The sequence below is a fragment of the Rhinopithecus roxellana genome, chromosome 11, assembly GCF_007565055.1.
Source record: "Rhinopithecus roxellana isolate Shanxi Qingling chromosome 11, ASM756505v1, whole genome shotgun sequence".
Taxonomy (NCBI): Eukaryota; Metazoa; Chordata; class Mammalia; order Primates; family Cercopithecidae; genus Rhinopithecus; species Rhinopithecus roxellana.
Genome location: NC_044559.1, coordinates 11,481,104 through 11,502,480, shown reverse-complemented (window position 1 = coordinate 11,502,480; position 21,377 = coordinate 11,481,104). Strand labels below are relative to the sequence as shown.

General features: G+C 42.8%; 1 pseudogene; it reads right to left on the bottom strand.

Annotated features, from left to right (window-relative positions):
- Positions 1 to 6,331: 6,331 nt before the first annotated feature.
- On the bottom strand, positions 6,332 to 6,918 carry LOC104680059 (annotated as a pseudogene).
- Between the last annotated feature and the right edge of the window lie 14,459 nt (positions 6,919 to 21,377).

The following is a 21,377-nucleotide window of genomic DNA, read 5'->3' as shown; positions in this document are numbered from 1 at the left end:
TTTCTCATTCACTTGATACACTGCTTCCTTTCAACCCCCACATCCTCACCACCTGTTTGTTTGAGCACCAATAAATAGCGTGGGCTCCCAGCGCTCGGGGCCTTTCGCAGCCTCCACACTCGGAATGGCTCCCTGGTCCCACTTTCTCTCTCAAACTATGTTTTTTCTCATTCCTTTGACTCTGCCGGACTTCGTTGCCCTCACGACCTGGTGTTGGGTCTGATTACCCCAACATTTTTTTTTTTTTTTTTGAGACAGAGTCTCGCTCTGTCACCCAGGCTGGAGTGCAGTGGCGTGCGTTGGCTCACTACAACCTCCATCTCCCAAGTTCAAATGATTTTCCTACCTCAGCCTCCTGAGTAGCTGGGATTACAGGCATTTGCCACCACACCCAGCTAATTTCTGTATTTTTAGTGGAGATGGGGTTTCACCATATTGGTCAGGCTGGTCTCAAACTCCTGGCTAAAGTGATCCACCCACCTTGGCCTACCCCCAGAGTGCTAGGATTACAGGCTTGTGCCAACACGCCAAGCTAATTTTTGCATATTTAGTAGAGATAAGGTTTCACCATATTGGCCAGATTGGTCTCAAACTCCTGGCCTCAAGTGATCCGCCTGCCTTCCAAATTGCTGGGGTTACAGACTTGTGCCAACACACCCAGCTAATTTTTGTATTTTTATTAGAGACGGGATTTTGCCATGTTGGTTAGGCTGGTCTCAAACTCCTGACCTCAAGCAATCTGCCTGCCTTGGCCTCCCGAAGTGCTGGGATTACAGGTGTGAGTCACAGCGCTCGGCTGCACATTCTAGTTTAAATTCCACAATTGTTTAGTTTTAGTTCCATATTTAAATAGATTAATCACCACTAATCTTTTATCACAACTTTTCATACCTGGTTTTTAATTTTGATCATTTGTTGGGAATTGAATCCATTATCAGGTAGTTTTTACAAGAAGAACTCAGAGCGATATATATGCAACATTTAGTGTAATTCCAGGCAGTAATCATTGTTAAATGTTATTTAATAATAAGAAGAATAATGTAATGATAATAATCTTTCAGTTTTTGAGAATAGTTTACTTATTCATCTGCTCTTTAGTTGTTTTTCTTTTTAAATTGATGTTCCTTTGTTCCTCGCAGAATGAAATCATTACCTCCTCTTTTTCTCTGAAGGTATATTTACAGAAGCATTTCTTTTCTCATCTGCCTTTTTATTTTGGTTTCTTTAGCTATGCAAAAGCTTTAATTGTATGTAATTAAATCTGATCTATTCTTTGTGATTTCTTCTATTCTAAATTTACATACTTGATATTTAATTTTACAGTCTTTTTCTATAATTGGAATTTAATATCTTAATTTGTAGCTCTGTAATACATTAAGAAATTTAGAATATGATTTAAGGAGAAAAAGTCACTATTTTTTCCAAATTTATAACCAATACAAAATTTTGGCAATTTCTTTCCTTTCTATATTTGTTGAATCTTAAATTTTAACACCCATGCACCCACCCACCCACACATGCACACTGTCTGTCTCTTGGCTGGTTTTTGTTTTCTTTTTAGCTGCTTATTCTTCTATCTGGATCTTACACTTTTGTAATATAGGGCCTATTCCCTGCCCTGCAGCCCACATTGATCGTCTCATCTAGATAGTTCTCTAAATCAGCTTATCCCAAGCTGTTTCTTGTCTTTCATTGAAGTCCCTGCAACATATACTGCAAAAATCCTGCCCTTTCTCTTCAACAAACCTAAGAGCAAATCAAACTTCTACTTGCCATGTTTACCCCCAGAACCCTGGAAGTGGTTCTGTCTGAAAGCTCCGTGTGTATGGCACCTGCTTCACTTTCCAAGGTTGGGAGACCAGTTGACCCCTCATTTATGCAAATTGATTCTCTCTTCTCTGAGAACAATTTTTTTTTTTCCACCAGAGGTCTTAAGCATCTACATAGATTGAATAGTGCTACAAAGGGGTTTCTTACACCATTACACTGTCACAATGAATGTAAACTCTCCACACACTTGTCAAGTAAGAGGGCCACTTTGGGCGGGATCCATAGGACAGATATACTGTTTCTACTGTTACAGTGCTTTGTAGTTTGTTTTGTCAATTTGTCTTTTTTGTAATGTAGCTTCTCCCAACGTACTGTAAGTTGAGGGAGGGCAGGAAACAGTGCTGAGCACAGAATCAATCACAAGGTTGAGGTTTAATTACTATTAGAGAATAATTAACTTTTAAGCCACCCTGTCCTTCAAACCAGTCTGTTGAACAGCCAGGCAACTGAACAACCATCACAATTGTCAAGCAGATGCAGTGATACAATTGTCAAGTTGTATCATCTTGACATCTCCCAAGTTGACATAAATCAGTTGTGTTTGTATGCAATCAGGTTGTGTCAGTTATTGGATCTAGATTCTGTGGCAAATTCACACATAAATCAGACACAATTTCCTTCCTCAAGGAACTCAGAATCTCTGAGGATAAATGACACATTAGCTTAAATATAATTTAAAGGGGAAAACTGATTAGTGCCACACAATCTGTGTATCAGGACAGAGAAGAAAGGAAGAGAAGAATCATTTTTTTCCCCCATTAACCTTTGGGGATAAGAAACACCATAATTTTGGTCTTATTAAAGGCCGCCCATGATTAATATTTCCATCTAAGAAGCAATTAAGGAATTATTATCCAGGGAGATTGTGACAAAAGGAATTAAACCTTGCCAGCTCTGTTCAGGCAGAATAAGGCTTAGCTTTGAGTATTGAAAATTAAGTCTATTTAGATGAAAAGCTTACATTTTGTCTTTAACTTTTTGCCTAGGTGCTGTGTAAGAACCACTGAGTGGATAAGTAAAAAATTATCTAGAACTGCTCAGCAAATAACAATCTGCAGTCCTAAATGGAATGCATTATAATCATGGCATGATAATCAGAAGAATAATAATTTAACACATGTAGTAAGCTCCAAGGGGCAACAACTGTTTCAGTCTGTTAAAGTACTAGTATTTTGAGATATAAAACTGTACATTTCCATGTTGTAGGAAGTACTTAATTATTTCCAACTGTTATTGAAATAGTGGGGAAATCATCTTGCCTCAGTACCATAATCACAGTGTTCACAAGTGCATTTAATTGTACACATTTTATCAGGAAATTTTGCAAACCCAGTTATTTTTTCAGGTGTTAAATGGGAGGGGTTTCTATAATGTGCGTAAAACAACTTAAAAAATACACAAGATATCACCTAAAAAATAGGTATGTTTTCCATATCTATAGATTTATGGAGGAGTAGAAGAGGAAAAGACCCTCTCTTAGGTGAAAATAGTGTGCCAGAGACCAGTTGTCTTGCCAAAAAACGTAGGGCCAGGAGTAAAACCTGTGTTTTATCTTCTGCATAGTGCTTGAAATCCTGTATGTTGCTGTCTTTGGCAGACCTTTCTGTGGAAGGAATGAGCTTTTTATCTACCCACTTGAGAGAGAGCGACACTGAGGTGTCGCATCATGAAACAACATAGCTGAGCCAGTTGGGTGGTGAGTGGTGGGTCCTTGACCAGGATTAGAGTCGACTTGCTACGTGCTTAGTCGACTTGGTATGTTCTGCTGCCCCCCTGTGTGGCACCTGGTTCAGAGCTGGGCTCCTCCAGCGACACCGTCTTCTGCAATAAGTTCAGGGTTTTCTAGCTGGTCTGTCTTCACACCCTTGAAGAGGTTGCAGCTCCTCCTGGAAACATTAAGGGCTATCAGGCCTGGAAGTTCCTGTGGATGAAGTTTGGGCTGTTTTATTATCAGAATCTGCTTCAAGTTAGCAAGTGTTTATCAAGCACTTGCTCTAGAAGCTGGAAAGAATGAATAAAACAAGAAGCTTTCTTCAAAGAGCTTATGGTCCTGGAGAGAGAGCGGCCAGAGGGAATAAACAGGAGAAGGTATTGTAAGTCCTTGGTGCTGGGAAGTGGCTTTGGAATGACAAGTATCTCATTCCACATTGCAGATGAAAAGTTTCTTTCCTCTGAATGTCTAATTTCCACAGATCCCAATGCAATGACATTCTACTCATTCCTTGAACCCACCAGTTTCAAAAGACTTGTCTATGCTGGTCATTTCTTCTAGCTCTTTTCAAAAATTTTCCACGTGGTTAATGTTACATTAAAAAACCTCCGCTTCGGTTATGTTTTGCCATAGATTTCACATGACTGAAGCTGTCAGTAGGTCATGCTGCGTGATAAATTAGCCACTCTGGGGACATCATATTTCCTCCCTGCAATGTCACTGCTCAAAATTACACCTGAGATGGACAACAGAGCCCTGGGTACAGAGGATTCTCCCGATGTGATTCCCAGACCCTTGACAGACGGCAGGTACTGATGGAGGTCCTCACAGAGGACTGATTCTCCTCAGCAGCTGCTGACAGTGGGTCTCTACATCGCTGTAGGCTTATAGGTTTCTTTTCACCACTGTTTATGATGCGTGTTTCTGTTTTTCTAAGTGGTACACTTGAACACTGTGTGAAGACACTGCCTTCATAATTTCTTGGGAAGTCTTGAATGACCCCGAGGTGAGACATGGCATTTGACTAAGTGAGCCACAGTCCCTCATCGCCACCTCCAGTGGGATGCGACTCCACCAGGGAGGGTGTGAGTGTGGGTCATTACAGCCTCCCCTGGTCTGGCCTGGGTGCTCACTACTTCCACCTTTTATTGTGAATGCACGGAGGTTTCATCCCCTCCTGCTCACAGGACTTCTCCAAAGTGGAAACAACACAGACCACTAGGTTTCTGCTCAGGAAACTACAATCACTGCTGCTTCTCCTTGAGGCTGTGCCCAGGGCACCTTGGGGAGAGGTTGGTGGTTTGCATATTCTCTGATCAAAATCGCCTGGTTTGTTCCCACATGGCTTGTTATAGTGCGTGTAGTGGCTTACCCCCAAAGGGCAACCATATTTTTATATCTTGTGGTGTTAGAACTCTGCATACGTTGAGAGGAAAAGCAGCTGCTATTGCCATTTTCATGGCAATTGATAAGACTGGAGGAGATCTGAAGCCAGCCTCTAATTCTTGCTCACCCAGGCAGGGGGAAAACCATCAGACAGGCGTGACTGACTGAGCAGTGTTCCTTCAGGTCCGGCAGGACTTCTGTTTTCAGGTTATCCAAGTTGCAGTGTGTCATCCATGTGGCTCTTGGCCTGTGGTGACGACACTGGTCTGGACCTTTGCTGCCTGTGGGTCTTTATGATTTACGGAAGATGTCATTTCACCCAGAGTTCGTGTTCTTGCTCACATTCCGGCTTTGGAGGGAGGCCCTTTCTACTCACACACTCACTCATGAGCCGGCCTCACGACAACTACCTTGCTCCTTGGTGTGGCTCTGAACATGCATGCTTTCTTTGTCCACCCACCAGGCAATTCTACTGCTAGATTCTGGGGATAGTGCCTTCTTTACTCCACAGGGTAATGGGGGAGATTCTCTCTCAGCGAGGGCAACTGTGTGATTAAGATGGGACTGAAAACAGACCTGTTTGAGCAGAACCCAGGCTTCCATGACAGTCCACGTGCCACCACCCCATGAAATATCAGTGAATTACTGCATCTGTTCCTTAGCTGAAGAAGTCAGTATTATATTGGTTACTACTACTTGGACAGTCTTGAGTGGGTTGCACATCAATAAGGTAGATGAATAGAATATGAATAATTGCTGGCATTTGATTTTGGCTAAATGGAAAAGCCCCATGGTTGTCCCTAGATGGGCTGCCTCAGTGGGGAGTGGGCCTCCTCCATGTTGACCTGAATTGCACCTGTTAGAGATGCTGGAGGGGCAGTCTTTGCTTCCTTCCTGCTAGAGAGGGGGTAGACAGGCTTTGTCTTTCCTCAGTGGGTGCTGATGGTGGTCAGTATCCGGCAGAGCACAGGCTACCTCTTCGTTGCCATGGATACTACTCTGGTCCAAGCCGCCTCTTCACTGATTTCTCTGCACCTACCTGGCCTTGCATCTTTCTGAACATTTTCCACTCTGTAGCTGGCATTCTGTGAATAAGGCCACATCACTTAGACTTCAACAACTTCCCACTGCACTGGGAATGAGGTCCAAACATCTTACTGTGGCCTACGAGGATTTACAAGATCTGGCCCAGCTTACCTACATCCTGGTCTCAAACCACCCTCCCCCTGTTCATGCGCACTGGCTCTTCCCTGTCTCAGGCCTTCAGCGCTGGCAGCTCCCTTTGCATGGAGAGTTCTTCACATGTTTAGGTCTGTCTTATTCTGCAGATTTGCTCAAATATCCTTTCTTCAGATAAACCTTTCTTCTTCTAAATGTGAATATACTTTATTTAGTCATTTTTGTTTATAATGGAAACTCTGGAAATTCAAAATTAACATCTTTGCCCAGGAACTCCCTTATAGACACCAGAAAAAGCGTCAACCTTGTGCCCTCCATGGTTCTGCTGTGCTTTGTCCAAATGAACCTTCCTGAGCTGAATGCTAGCCAGTTTCACACAGATTCTTTTGCCCCCAGTTTCACTTGGGAAGACCAAGTCTTCAAGGATTGCATCATGCGTGGCTGTTAGGGTGCAGCTCCTGGGACACTTTTGCTTATTTTTTTGTATTGTTTTTTCAAGTCAGCATAGGCAGAATTCCCCTCTGAGCAATAAAGACAGCATGCTTCCCACCGAACTTTTTCTCCAATTCATGTGCTATCTGGACTTGGATTTTCTGGAAAGATTTCAGCTGAGGAACGGGAACGATGATTATAATAAGCTTTGTGACCACCATCAACTTCAGGTTTCTTGGCTGCTGTTATATTCAGCTCCCTGAGCTGAGCCTTGAGATCCAAGTTCATCTTCAGCTCCAGAAGATCCTGGAGATGCTGGACTTGAACTTGTCTGGCTTCTCGCCATTGGGCTTCATGATCTTGGTGCTTGAACTGAACATGGCCGTCTTCTTCCTAAATGCCAGCCTAGGAAGAAGCCCAAGTCTCACGAGAGCTCAGAAATCAAATACACCTTTCTTGACCGTTATCTATAGCATCCCTAACTTACCTTGCCCTGGTACCCTCTACAACATCATCCTTTATATGCTCATCAGAGCACTGATTTTCTGAAATTATCTTTGTTGTTGTGATTAGACCATCAGAAAAATGTACCATTGAATAGAGCTCTCTACAAAGCTCTAGGTGTGTGACTATTTGGCCAAAACTTCTAGAGTCGTTTCAAAGCCACACGTGGCCAGGAACGTGACAATGGAAAGAATCTTGTCTAAAACATTGTTTCCATATATTTTGAGGCTTGGTTATCTCTTGCAGGCCAGAGTCTGTTTCCTCATTGGTAGTAAGAACAGCAGGAAATGGACCATACATGCTCTTATGATCTTTTCTGCTCTGAATTTTGATGATTTTGACATATGACTCACTGTCTTTCAGGGATCCCTATCTTCTCAGATTCTGAAATGGGAACAATTGCACACATATTTATGACATTCCTATAGAGGTGTATTTATGAGATGGCTGTATTGTATTAACTAATCTTTAAATGTTTTTTCTCAGTAAAATGGTTTCTCTGATTTAGTTTTACATCTGAGTTTTTAGTCTGGAAGCAAACATTCACAGTTTTGTAAGAGTAAGAGACTTGTGTGTGGGGAGCATGCACAGTGCATTCATGAGTTGCAAGCTGGGCCTTCTTAAAGCGTGTGGGGCAGGGTTCCATCTGGTCATGTAGGGAGAGGGGACTGTCCTTCCCTCTTGTGCTCTTGCAGGCCCAGACCCGTGGGGGCAGGAAGTTAATTATCACCTCCTAGGATGCTTGGAATCTCCTCTTGTCTTGAAAGGACTATCCTTGTGCTGGTCCTCAGAAAGAAAGAGACCCATACGAGAATTATTTCCTTAGCTTTGAGCCTCTCTGTGTATACATGCGCCTGTCACACTTGAACTTTGATCATGAGACTCATGCAGAATTCAATGTAGAGAGAAGTGCTGGCTGAGGAGGTGCTAAAGCCCCCCTACTTGGTGATGATAATGAATGTGGGCATCTACTCTGTGCTGAGTCACTGTGGGAGTCCAGTGGGCTTCGGCCAGGCTGCTACATGGAGCTGCCTCCCACAGTTGACAAGATCAGACTGTCCAGAGGGCAGCAGATGTCAGACATGAAAACACTCCTCTCTGCCATGGCTGCCTCTCATCCCACCAGGCAATCTGCTGAGAGGAGGTGGGCAGGCAAGGCCTAACCCATGCAGTCTGAGCCCTGGGAGAGTGTGAGGGAGGTTACCTGACAAGGTGGGAAATGTGCCACACTTTTCAGGACAAACTGAAGTCCCTTTCTCAGCTTGCTTGGAAACTCACACTTGTAGGGGCCAGCCCTGTGCTTTGCACTGTGCCTAGTGATCCACATTCTCTGTGTCATTTAGTCTTGACGGCATCATGTGAAGCAGGATTTTTTTTTTTTTTTCTAAAAAAAGAAGGGGGCTCTTGAATTTAAAACGCAGTTGGTACCTGGAAGCAAGATGTTCTACGGCAAAGTCTTCTTTGCTGTATAACAAACCATTTCAAAACTTAGTGACATAAAAGCCACTATCATTTTATTACTGCTTACAGATTCTGCAGGTTAGGAGTCTGGGGAGGGCACAGTGAGGATGGTCTCTGTGCCAACAAGTACTCCCATGATTATAGGTGACCTGAGTAGGGGCTGATCCCTGAAGTGGGATGTTTGGAAGGCTGGATTCAGCTTGGACTGTTGCCCAGAGCACCTACATGTGGCCTCTATATGCAAATGTGGGCTTATCCCCACATGGTGGGACCATCAGAGACCAAGCATCCTGAGGACCAAGGCAGGAGCTTCAAGGCCTCTCCTGACCTAGCAAGCTACCTTTAGGAGTACCACCTGACTAGAGGGCCACCAAGTTAGGAGTATCACCTTCCTCCTAACTCTGTTGGTTAAGACAGTCAGTCACAAGTTGGTCCCATTTCAAAGACAGGAGACACACAGACCCCATCTTTCAGTAGGATGAGTGTCAAAGAATTTATGGCAGTGTTTTTAAACGGCCACTCAGGAATTGAATCCAGGTTCCCTGACCCTACAGCTATTGCTCTTCCCATTAGATACTATTGCCCGGATGTAAGAGGCAGTATGCTCTGGGGGAGAGGTCTGCAGGGAAATGGAGAATATGTCTTTTTTTTTTTTTTTTTTTTTTTTTTTTTTTTTTTTTTTTGAGACGGAGTCTCGCTCTGTCGCCCGGGCTGGAGTTCAGTGGCCGGATCTCAGCTCACTGCAAGCTCCGCCTCCCGGGTTTACGCCATTCTCCTGCCTCAGCCTCCCGAGTAGCTGGGACTACAGGCGCCCGCCACCTCACCCGGCTAGTTTTTTGTATTTTTTAGTAGAGACGGGGTTTCACCATGTTAGCCAGGATGGTCTCGATCTTCTGACCTCGTGATCCGCCCGTCTCGGCCTCCCAAAGTGCTGGGATTACAGGCTTGAGCCACCGCGCCCGGCCGAATATGTCTTTAACATGACTGCATCACTAAGTCCCTGAGACTTTTTTTTAAAACCCAGCATATAGCCGCATGGCTTGGGAGGCAGCTGCTGGAGTGGCAGTAGCCTGGGCAACTTTGAATGACCTGTACACAGGTCTAGGTCTTCCTCTGCACCAAGGGGATAACCACAGCATCCCCTTGCTTACTGTAAGGATGCAGTGCCCAGGGGAGGTGAAAGCCTCAAGGACGTTCCAGCCTGCTCTGCAGACAGGAGGGAGGTCTCTGTCTACGAAGAAGCCCTGTGCCCTCTTTTCTCAGACACACCCGGGGCCAGTATTCCAAATCCCGCTCATATCCCAGAAGCCTAACCAGTACCTCAGATGACATGCTGTTCCATCCCCACTATATTGATTCTATTATACATCGTTCATCTGCCAATTCATCACATCCTGGAAAGAATAATAAACTTGGAATCACAATGTCCTCTGAAAGTCTTGGCGCCATGAAATACTGGCTCAGTAATGGTGGGCATATCACATAGCCTTCTACAGCCTCCATTTTCCACAAAACAGTGATCAGTGTATTTGTTTCTCTAAAAAGTTATGATGCCTGAGTTTGTGTGAGAGAGTATTTTCCAGTCTAATAAGCACAATATATACTAGATGTTTTTATTATTGCCATTTCCACTAATACTTAGCAAGCAGAGTGTTTCACTCACAGCAAGCGCTTAATAAATATGTACACTTTAGTCTTGATTTACTCCAGACCCCAGATGAAGTTCACGGTAGAAGAAGATTGGAACTTTTATCTCCTGTCCCACTTGGGGACATATGTCACAGAAGTATTTTTATATGAATTGGCTGTGCTGTGCTTTTTCTTACCCTGCCAAGCTGGAAGAGGGATGACAGACTTTGAAACTGACATAACCACAGCATTGATTAAGAAAAAATAACTGACTGTCAATTTAATTAAATAGCTAGGGATATGCAGCCCCAGTCTCAGGCTATTTGCTTCAGGGGAAAACTAGCATGGGAAGGGTGATCTGGGCCTGTGATCTGGCGGCTCCTCTTCCATGAGATTTTGGAAGGTGAATAACTTTTCACTACTACTCATTTCATTCATCAGAGACTCAATTAATCTATGAAATACGTGGAAATAGTTCTTTCCACACCAAGCCTCTGCAAAAATGTTGACCAGAGCAAACTCGCAAGAGACAAATCTTGGTGCAAGGCACATTTCTGAAAACTTTCAATCTGCTGTGTTTTTATTGTAATCAATGGATCTGTGTTTTAAACAGCAGGCGTTTATTAGGTTCCCACTGTGTGCTCAGTGCTGCGTTAGAAGCTATGTGGACTACAGAGTAGGAGAAGCTGTCCTTGCGTTTGTGACTTTTTTTGGTGTCCTGAGAAAATCTTTTAGTGTACAATACTGAATATTCATAAGAGCATTTTGTGCCAGACCAGACAGTGAGCCTGAGAGAAGCATCAGGGCTGGGCCAGGCCACTGGAAAAACAACACAGGCATCCGTGTTTGAGGTATATTTAGTTCTATTTCCTTCTAACTGGCTGTGCAATGTGGGCAAGTTGTTTGACCAATACCAATTTGATTCTTATCTTTTGTACTAGTCAGTTCTTAGGCTGTTAAAAAAGACATACATGAGACTGGGTAATTTATAAAGAAAAAGAGGTTTAATGAACTCACAGTTCCACAATGCCTGGGGAAGCCTCACCGTCATGTCAGAAGGCAAAGGAGGAGAAAGTCACGTCTTATATGGTGGCAGGCAAGACAGTAGGTGTGGGGGAACTCCCCTTTATAAAACCATCAGATGTCATGAGACTTATTCACTATCTTGAGAACAGCATGGGAAAAACCCACCCCCATGATTCGGTTACCTCCCACCGGGTCCCTTCCACAACACGTGGGGATTATTACAATTCAAGGTGAGATTTGGGTGGGGACACAAAGCCAAACCGTATCACTTTTACAACAGGCCTCATACAGGAGGCTGTTGATAGAATCCGATGAGATCTAGAGAGTAAGGCTTCGAAATAACCCAACTCAGTAAATACTTGTTAGTCTTGGGTATAGAAGGGGGATGGCCTTGGATGGGCTCTTTTTTTTTTTTTTTTTTAAAGATGTTTCTTTTTTTAAAAAAAATTATTATTATACTTTAAGTTCTAGGGTACATGTGCATAATGTGCAGGTTTGTTACATATGTATACTTGTGCCATGTTGGTGTGCTGCACCCATCAACTCGTCAGCACCCATCAACTCGTCATTTACATCAGGTATAACTCCCAGTGCAATCCCTCCCCCCTCCCCCCTCCCCATGATAGGCCCCAGTGTGTGATGTTCCCCTTCCCGAGTCCAGGTGATCTCATTGTTCAATTCCCACCTATGAGTGAGAACATGCAGTGTTTGGTTTTCTGTTCTTGCGATAGTTTGCTGAGAGTGATGGTTTCCAGCTGCACCCATGTCCCTACAAAGGACACAAACTCATCCTTTTTTATGGTTGCATAGTATTGCATGGTGTATATGTGCCACATTTTCTTTTTTTTTTTTTTTTTATTTTTTTTTATTTATTTTTTTTTTTATATGGTTTCTTTTTTTTTTTTTTTATTATACTTTAAGTTCTAGGGTACATGTGCATAACGTGCAGGTTTGTTACATATGTATACTTATGCCATGTTGGTGTGCTGCACCCATCAACTCGTCAGCACCCATCAATTCATCATTTATATCATGTATAACTCCCCAATGCAATCCCTCCCTCCTCCCCCCTCCCCCCTCCCCATGATAGGCCCCAGTGCGTGATGTTCCCCTTCCCGAGTCCAAGTGATCTCATTGTTCAGTTCCCACCTATGAGTGAGAACATGCGGTGTTTGGTTTTCTGTTCTTGTGATAGTTTGCTAAGAATGATGGTTTCCAGCTGCATCCATGTCCCTACAAAGGACGCAAACTCATCCTTTTTTATGGCTGCATAGTATTCCATGGTGTATATGTGCCACATTTTCTTAATCCAGTCTGTCACAGATGGACATTTGGGTTGATTCCAAGTCTTTGCTATTGTGAATAGTGCCGCAATAAACATACGTGTGCATGTGTCTTTGTAGTAGAATAATTTATAATCCTTTGGGTATATACCCAGTAGTGGGATGGCTGGGTCATATGGTACATCTAGTTCTAGATCCTTGAGGAATTGCCATACTGTTTTCCATAATGGTTGAACTAGTTTACAATCCCACCAAGAGTGTAAAAGTGTTCCTATTTCTCCACATCCTCTCCAACACCTGTTGTTTCCTGACTTCTTAATGATTGCCATTCTAACTGGTGTGAGATGGTATCTCATTGTGGTTTTGATTTGCATTTCTCTGATGGCGAGTGACGATGAGCATTTTTTCATGTGTCTGTTGGCTGTATGAATATCTTCTTTTGAGAAATGTCTGTTCATATCCTTTCCCCACTTTTTGATGGGGTTGTTTGTTTTTTTCTCGTATATTTGTTTGAGTTCTTTGTAGATTCTGGATATTAGCCCTTTGTCAGATGAGTAGGTTGCAAAAATTTTCTCCCATTCTGTAGGTTGCCTATTCACTCTGATGGTAGTTTCTTTTGCTGTGCAAAAGCTCTTTAGTTTAATTAGATCCCATTTGTCAATTTTTGCTTTTGCTGCCGTTGCTTTTGGTGTTTTAGACATGAAGTCCTTGCCCATGCCTATGTCCTGAATGGTACTACCTAGATTTTCTTCTAGGGTTTTTATGGTATTAGGTCTAACATTTAAGTCTCTAATCCATCTTGAATTAATCTTCGTATAAGGGGTAAGGAAAGGATCCAGTTTCAGGTTTCTACTTATGGCTAGCCAATTTTCCCAGCACCATTTATTAAATAGGGAATCCTTTCCCCATTTCTTGTTTCTCTCAGGTTTGTCAAAGATCAGATGGCTGTAGATGTGCGGTATTATTTCTGAGGACTCTGTTCTGTTCCATTGGTCTATAGCTCTGTTTTGGTACCAGTACCATGCTGTTTTGGTTACTGTAGCCTTGTAGTATAGTTTGAAGTCAGGTAGCGTGACGCCTCCAGCTTTGTCCTTTTGACTTAGGATTGTCTTGGCAATGCGGGCTCTTTTTTGGTTCCATATGAACTTTAAAGCAGTTTTTTCCAATTCTGTGAAGAAACTCATTGGTAGCTTGATGGGGATGGCATTGAATCTATAAATAACCTTGGGGAGTATGGCCATTTTCACGATATTGATTCTTCCTATCCATGAGCATGGTATGTTCTTCCATTTGTTTGTGTCCTCTTTGATTTCACTGAGCAGTGGTTTGTAGTTCTCCTTGAAGAGGTCCTTTACATCCCTTGTAAGCTGGATTCCTAGGTATTTTATTCTCTTTGATGCAATTGTGAATGGAAGTTCATTCCTGATTTGGCTCTCTGCTTGTCTGTTACTGGTGTATAAGAATGCTTGTGATTTTTGCACATTAATTTTGTATCCTGAGACTTTGCTGAAGTTGCTTATCAGCTTAAGGAGATTTTGGGCTGAGACGATGGGGTTTTCTAAATATACAATCATGTCATCTGCAAACAGGGACAATTTGACTTCTTCTTTTCCTAACTGGATACCCTTGATTTCTTTCTCTTGCCTGATTGCCCTAGCCAGAACTTCCAACACTATGTTGAATAGGAGTGGGGAGAGAGGGCATCCCTGTCTTGTGCCAGTTTTCAAAGGGAATTTTTCCAGTTTTTGCCCATTCAGTATGATATTAGCTGTGGGTTTGTCATAAATGGCTCTTATTATTTTGAGATACGTTCCATCAATACCGAATTTATTGAGCGTTTTTAGCATGAAGGGCTGTTGAATTTTGTCAAAAGCCTTTTCTGCATCTATTGAGACAATCATGTGGTTCTTGTCTTTGGTTCTGTTTATATGCTGGATTACGTTTATTGATTTGCGAATGTTGAACCAGCCTTGCATCCCAGGGATGAAGCCCACTTGATCATGGTGGATAAGCTTTTTGATGTGCTGCTGAATCCGGTTTGCCAGTATTTTATTGAGAATTTTTGCATCAATGTTCATCAGGGATATTGGTCTAAAATTCTCTTTTTTTGTTGTGTCTCTGCCAGGCTTTGGTATCAGGATGATGTTGGCCTCATAAAATGAGTTAGGGGGGATTCCCTCTTTTTCTATTGATTGGAATAGTTTCAGAAGGAATGGTACCAGCTCCTCCTTGTACCTCTGGTAGAATTCAGCTGTGAATCCATCTGGTCCTGGACTTTTTTTGGTGGGTAGGCTATTAATTGTTGCCTCAATTTCAGAGCCTGCTATTGGTCTATTCAGGGATTCAACTTCTTCCTGGTTTAGCCTTGGGAGAGTGTAAGTGTCCAGGAAATTATCCATTTCTTCTAGATTTTCTAGTTGATTTGCATAGAGGCGTTTATAGGATTCTCTGATGGTAGTTTGTATTTCTGTGGGGTCAGTGGTGATATCCCCTTTATCATTTTTTATTGCATCTATTTGATTCCTCTCTCTTTTCTTCTTTATTAGCCTTGCTAGCGGTCTGTCAATTTTGTTGATCTTTTCAAAAAACCAACTCCTGGATTCATTGATTTTTTGGAGGGTTTTTTGTGTCTCTATCTCCTTCAGTTCGGCTCTGATCTTAGTTATTTCTTGCCTTCTGCTAGCTTTTGAATGTGTTTGCTCTTGCCTCTCTAGTTCTTTTCATTGTGATGTTAGAGTGTCCATTTTAGATCTTTCCTGCTTTCTCTTGTGGGCATTTAGTGCTATAAATTTCCCTCTACACACTGCTTTAAATGTGTCCCAGAGATTCTGGTATGTTGTATCTTTGTTCTCATTGGTTTCAAAGAACATCTTTATTTCTGCTTTCATTTCGTTATGTACCCAGTAGTCATTCAGGAGCAGGTTGTTCAGTTTCCATGTAGTTGAGCGGTTTTGATTGAGTTTCTTAGTCCTGAGTTCTAGTTTGATTGCACTGTGGTCTGAGAGACAGTTTGTTATAATTTCTGTTCTTTTACATTTGCTGAGGAGTGCTTTACTTCCAATTATGTGGTCAATTTTTGAATAAGTGCGATGTGGTGCTGAGAAGAATGTATATTCTGTTGATTTGGGGTGGAGAGTTCTATAGATGTCTATTAGGTCCGCTTGGTGCAGAGATGAGTTCAATTCCTGGATATCCTTGTTAACTTTCTGTCTCGTTGATCTGTCTAATGTTGACAGTGGAGTGTTGAAGTCTCCCATTATTATTGTATGGGAGTCTAAGTCTCTTTGTAAGTCCCTAAGGACTTGCTTTATGAATCTGGGTGCTCCTGTATTGGGTGCATATATATTTAGGAGAGTTAGCTCTTCCTGTTGAATTGATCCCTTTACCATTATGTAATGGCCTTCTTTGTCTCTTTTGATCTTTGATGGTTTAAAGTCTGTTTTATCAGAGACTAGGATTGCAACCCCTGCTTTTTTTTGTTCTCCATTTGCTTGGTAGATCTTCCTCCATCCCTTTATTTTGAGCCTATGTATGTCTCTGCATGTGAGATGGGTCTCCTGAATACAGCAGGCTGATGGGTCTTGACTCTTTATCCAGTTTGCCAGTCTGTGTCTTTTAATTGGAGCATTTAGTCCATTAACATTTAAGGTTAATATTGTTATGTGTGAACTTGATCCTGCCATTATGATATTAACTGGTTATTTTCCTCGTTAGTTGATGCAGTTTCTTCCTAGCCTCGATGGTCTTTACATTTTGGCATGTTTTTGCAATGGCTGGTACCGGTTGTTCCTTTCCATGTTTAGTGCTTCCTTCAGGGTCTCTTGTAAGGCAGGCCTGGTGGTGACAAAATCTCTAAGCATTTGCTTATCTGTAAAGGATTTTATTTCTCCTTCACTGATGAAACTTAATTTGGCTGGATATGAAATTCTGGGTTTAAAATTCTTTTCTTTAAGAACGTTGAATATTGGCCCCCACTCTCTTCTGGCTTGTAGAGTTTCTGCCGAGGGATCTGCTGTTAGTCTGATGGGCTTCCCTTTGTGGGTAACCCGACCTTTCTCTCTGGCTGCCCTTAAGATTTTTTCCTTCATTTCAACTTTGGTGAATCTGGCAATTATGTGTCTTGGAGTTGCTCTTCTAGAGGAGTATCTTTGTGGCGTTCTCTGTATTTCCTGAATTTGAATGTTGGCCTGCCCTACTAGGTTGGGGAAGTTCTCCTGGATGATTTCCTGAAGAGTGTTTTCCAACTTGGTTCCATTTTCCCCCTCACTTTCAGGCACCCCAATCAGGCGTAGATTTGGTCTTTTTACGTAATCCCATACTTCTTGCAGGCTTTGCTCATTTCTTTTTCTTCTTTTTTCTTTTGGTTTCTCTTCTCTTCATTTCATTCATTTGATCTTCAATCGCTGATACTCTTTCTTCCAGTTGATCGAGTCGGTTACTGAAGCTTGTGCATTTGTCACGTATTTCTCGTGTCATGGTTTTCATCTCTGTCATTTCGTTTATGATCTTCTCTGCATTAATTATTCTAGCTATCAATTCTTCCACTCTTTTTTCAAGATTTTTAGTTTCTTTGCGCTGGGTACGTAATTCCTCCTTTAGCTCTGATAAGTTTGATGGACTGAAGCCTTCTTCTCTCCTCTCGTCCAAGTCATTCTCTGACCAGCTTTGATCCGTTGCTGGCGATGGGCTGCGCTCCTTTGCAGGGGGAGATGCGCTCTTATTTTTTGAATTTCCAGCTTTTCTGCCCTGCTTCTTCCCCATCTTTGTGGTTTTATCTGTCTCTGGTCTTTGATGGTGGTGACGTACTGATGGGGTTTTGGTATAGGTGTCCTTCCTGTTTGATAGTTTTCCTTCTGACAGTCAGAAGGACTGTCTGTTGGTCTGTTGGAGATTGCTTGAGGTCCACTCCAGACCCTGTTTGCCTGGGTATCAGCAGCAGAGGTTGCCGAAGATAGAATATTGCTGAACAGCGAGTGTACCTGTCTGATTCTTCCTTTGGAAGTTTCCTCTCAGGGGTGTACTCCACCCTGTGAGGTGTGGGGTGTCAGACTGCCCCTAGTGGGGGATTTCTCCCAGCTAGGCTACTCAGGGGTCAGGGACACACCTGAGCAGGCAGTCTGTCCGTTCTCAGATCTCAACCTCCGCGTTGGGAGATCCACGGCTCTCCCCAAAGCTGTCAGACAGAGTCGTTCGCGTCTGCACCGGCTCCCGCTACTTCCCCTGTTGGTCTTCAGCTGTGCGCTGTCCCCAGAGGTGGAGACTACAGAGACAGGCAGGCTTCCTTGAGCTGCTGTGAGCTCCACCCAATTCGAGCTTCCCAGCGGCTTTGTTTACCTACTTAAGCCTCAGGAATGGCGGGCGCCCCTCCCCCAGCCTCGCTGCTGCCTTGCGGATAGATCGCGGCAGACTGCTGTGTTAGCAGTGAGGGAGGCTTCGTGGGCGTGGGACCCTCCCGGCCAGGTGTGGGATATATTCTGGTGTGCCTGTATGCTTACAGCGCAGTATTGGGGTGGGAGTTACCCGATTTTCCAGGTGTTGTGTGTCTCAGTTCCCCTGGCTAGGAAAACGGATCCCCTTCCCCCTTGCGCTTCCAGGTGAGGCGATGCCTCGCCCTGCTTCAGCTCTCGCTGGTCAGGCTGCAGCAGCTGACCGGCACCGATTGTCCGGCACTCCCTAGTGAGATGACCCCAGTACCTCAGTTGAAAATGCAGAAATCACCGGTCTTCTGTGTCGCTCGCGCTGGGAGTTGGAGACTGGAGCTGTTCCTATTCCGTGCCACATTTTCTTAATCCAGTCTATCACTGATGGACATTTGGGTTGATTCCAAGTCTTTGCTATTGTGAATAGTGCCGCAATAAACATACGTGTGCATGTGTCTTTATAGCAGCATGACTTTTAATCCTTTGGGTATATACCCAGTAATGGGATGGCTGGATCAAATGGTATTTCTAGTTCTAGATCCTTGAGGAATTGTGACACCGTTTTCCACAATGGTTGAACTAGTTTACAGTCCCACCAACAGTGTAAAAGTGTTCCTATTTCTCCACATCCTCTCCAGCACCTGTTGTTTCCTGACTTTTTAATGATTGCCATTCTAACTGGTGTGAGATGGTATCTCATTGTGGTTTTGATTTGCATTTCTCTGATGACCAGTGATGATGAGCATTTTTCATGTGTCTGTTGGCTGCATAGATGTCTTTTTTTGAGAAGTGTCTGTTCATATCCTTTGCCCACTTTTTGATGGGATTGTTTGTTTATTTCTTGTAAATTTGTTTGAGTTCTTTGTAGATTCTGGATATTAGCCCTTTGTCAGATGAGTAGATTGCAAAAATTTTCTCCCATTCTGTAGGTTGCCTGTTCACTCTGATGGTAGTTTCTTTTGCTGTGCAGAAGCTCTTTAGTTTAATTAGATCCCATTTGTCAATTTTGGCTTTTGTTGTCGTTGCTTTTGGTATTTTAGACATGAAGTCCTTGCCCATACCTATGTCCTAAATGGTATTACCTAGGTTTTCTTCTAGGGTTTTTATGGTTTTAGGTCTAACATTTAAGTCTCTAATCCATCTTGAAATAATTTTCTTATTAGGAGTATGGAAAGGATCCAGTTTCAGCTTTCTACTTATGGCTAGCCAATTTTCCCAGCACCATTTATTAAATAGGGAATCCTTTCCCCATTTCTTGTTTCTCTCAGGTTTGTCAAAGATCAGATGGCTGTAGATGTGTTTTATTATTTCTGAGGGCTCTGTTCTGTTCCATTGGTCTATATCTCTGTTTTGGTACCAGTACCATGCTGTTTTGGTTACTGTAGCCTTGTAGTATAGTTTGAAGTCAGGTAGCATGATGCCTCCAGCTTTGTTCTTTTGGTTTAGGATTGTCTTGGCAATGCGGGCTCTTTTTTGGTTCCATATGAGCTTTAAAGCAGTTTTTTCCAATTCTGTGAAGAAAGTCATTGGTAGTTTAATGGGGATGACATTGAATCTATAAATTACCTTGGGCAGTATGGCCATTTTCACAATATTGATTCTTCCTATCCATGAGCATGGTATGTTCTTCCATTTGTGTCCTCTTTGATTTCACTGAGCAGTGGTTTGTAGTTCTCCTTGAAGAGGTCCTTTACATCCCTTGTAAGTTGGATTCCTAGGTATTTTATTCTCTTTGAAGCAATTGTGAATGGAAGTTCATTCATGATTTGGCTCTCTGTTTGTCTGTTACTGGTGTATAAGAATGCTTGTGATTTTTGCACATTAATTTTGTATCCTGAGACCTTGTGAAGCCTGACAGAGATACAACAAAAAAAGAGAATTTTAGACCAATATCCCTAATGAACATTGATGCAAAAATCCTCAATAAAATACTGGCAAACCAAATCCAGCAGCACATCAAAAAGCTTACCCACCATGATCAAGTGGGCTTCATCCCTGGGATGCAAAGGCTGGTTCAACATACACAAATCAATAAATGTAATCCAGCATATAAACAGAACCAAAGACAAAAACCACATGATTATCTCAATAGATGCAGAAAAGGCTTTTGACAAAATTCAACAGCCCTTCATGCTAAAAACTCTCAATAAATTTGGTATTGATGGAACGTATCTCAAAATAATAAGAGCTATTTATGACAAACCCACAGCCAATATCATACTGAATGGGCAAAAACTGGAAGCATTCCCTTTGAAAAGTGGCACAAGACAGGGATGCCCTCTCTCACCACTCCTATTCAACATAGCGTTGGAATTTCTGGCTTGGGCAATCAGGCAAGAGAAAGAAATAAAGGGTATTCAATTAGGAAAAGAAGAAGTCAAATTGTCCCTGTTTGCAGATGAGATGATTGTATATTTAGAAAACCCCATTGTCTCAGCCCCAAATCTCCTTAAACTGATAAGCAACTTCAGCAGTGACTTTTTATAGGTAGTGAGGTGATGGACACTCAAGGGGAGAAGGATGGCAAGGTAGGTAGAGTCATTGTCCCTAATAGCATTCCACCAAATTCCTGAGACACTGAATTCAGTGAGATACAACACCCACAGATATGTTACCTTACAGGGCAAAAGAGACTTTCCAAATGGAATTAAGATGACTAATCAGAGACTTTAAGATGGGAAGATTATCATGGATCGTCTAGGTAGACCATGTGTAATCATGCAAGTCCTTAAAAGCAGAGGAAGAAGAGGAAGTCAGATTCAACGTTCAGGAAGCATTCAACATGACATGTTGGTTTGATGGAAGGGACCAGGTGTCAAGGAAATGGCAACCTTACTCCTACAACCACAAGGAACTGAATTCTGCCAACAACTTGAATAAGGCTGGAAGTAGATTCTCCCTCAGAGCCTCCAGATAAGGTCCTAAGTTGGCCAGCACCTTGATTTTGACCTTGTGAGACCCTGAGCAAAGAATCCCGCCATGGTATGCTGGACTTTGAGCTACAGAAACCTTGAGGTAATAAAAGTATGTGTTTTTTAAAAGACACAATGTATGCATTGTTTGGGTGGCATTGGGAAACTAACAGATGACACACTTTCTTATCAGTTTCAGCTGGAGGTTCTCCTCAGTCTTCCATGAGGAGGCCAATACCACAGGTGTGTCATTATTGTCTTGGTCTGGAAGAGGCAGCTAATGGGTGGCAATTCATTTGGGATTTGGGGAGTTGGGCTCAACACTGGGCTCTAGGCTTCTGGACTAGTCTGTGGAAGACACTTGAGAAATGGCTTCCACAGAAAGACACCTGGGCTGCCTTCTTTCCACCCTTGCCTCCTCAGGGGGCCTGAGCAGATATTGGCTTGTCCTGGGCTCCCTTTTCATCTCTCCTCCACCTCTTGGTCGACTGCCAAATTTCCTTCCCACAAAATGTCTTGATAACGAAGTGGATTCTGTCACTCAAATCGTCCTTAAAGCTCCCTTCCCTGATGATGGTCTTAACTCGGTGCTGGTCAGATTTTG